Genomic DNA, 1,122 nt, shown 5'->3' on the forward strand with positions numbered 1-1,122 from the left:
CGGAAGGATGAGGAGAGGTCCTTGGAAAATTCACAAGATCCGAGTTTTTCCCTCATAACGTTTAGGAAAAAGGGTTGTTTTTTTGTTTTGTTTTTTCAATGAAATGTTATATAAATACCTTTCAAACGGCATACATTACGATTATAAAGAAATTTGTGGGTAAAAATCTTTTCGGAAAATTCACAAGATCAGAGTTTTTCCCTCATAACTCTGTGTGTATGTGTGTGCGTCAAGTTGTAAACATTATCCTAAGTTTTTTTGTTGTGTAAGGCCGGAACAATGTGAGAAGGTAAGAAGTGAACTACAAAAGGAAAAGAAAACAAAACAAGGTTGCAATTTTACCTTGTATCTCCATACTTCGGGATTATGACCTCTTTTTCAGACATTAAGAAAAATCGATGGAGAGGGAGGAAGGTGACATGTGTTGACTAGTGTTAATATAGCAATCAATCTGCTTCGTGTAGTTCCTTCCTGTTGTTAGGGGCTGGTTTCAATTTGTTAATAAGGAGGGCCTCCATGTTTCTTAGATTGCACCTGTTGCGTTGGGTGACCATCATGATCGCTACTTTAAAATCCCAGTTTACCAACGCCCGAAACTCTCGAACTTTGAGTCACTCTGTTACTTCTGCTAAATATTAATAAATATATATAATTATCTTTAGAAAGGTTCATCAACATAATCGCCATAGAAAATTTCATTAAAAAAAAAAATACCCATTTTTCTTTTAAGTTATGAGTAAAGAAAGCCATCTCGTGTGAGGTTTTCGAAACTCCTCAACCCACCCTCGGAAAACATTTTTCACAACAAATTTCGATATAATCGGAATTTTCATCACCTGAAGCGTATTTGTAGAACATTTCATTGAAAAATATCTAATCTTTTGGAAGTTATGAGACAACAAAGTCTTGGGTGGGGGGCACAAGTGTAGGTATAACTCAATTAGAATATTTTGAAAAAATAAGGAAACTGATAGTTAACCTTTATTTTGGACAGGGTAGAGATGGACTATATGTAATCTGAACCTCCCCCCCCCCCTTATTTATTAATTTTTTTACGGAATCCCACGTTTTAGTCTATGGAGATTCCGATTCTGAAAAATAAAATTTTGAAAAATTTCAATT

General features: G+C 34.8%; 1 protein-coding gene across 2 annotated transcripts in view; it reads right to left on the bottom strand.

Moving 5' to 3' along the window:
• The window catches only part of LOC106868686 (bcl-2 homologous antagonist/killer), a 19,103-nt gene extending 18,514 nt beyond the window's left edge, over positions 1-589 (bottom strand). Inside the window, exon 1 of one of the 2 annotated variants that reach the window (XM_014914073.2) lies at positions 343-578. The gene's annotated coding sequence lies outside the window, so the exon portion shown is untranslated. Of the gene's footprint in view, positions 1-342 lie in introns of both variants that reach the window. The other variant, XM_014914072.2, reaches the window with a different exon arrangement.
• Positions 590-1,122: the final 533 nt, after the last annotated feature.

Source organism: Octopus bimaculoides, chromosome 2 (genome assembly GCF_001194135.2).
Source record: "Octopus bimaculoides isolate UCB-OBI-ISO-001 chromosome 2, ASM119413v2, whole genome shotgun sequence".
In the NCBI taxonomy this organism is placed as follows: domain Eukaryota; kingdom Metazoa; phylum Mollusca; class Cephalopoda; order Octopoda; family Octopodidae; genus Octopus; species Octopus bimaculoides.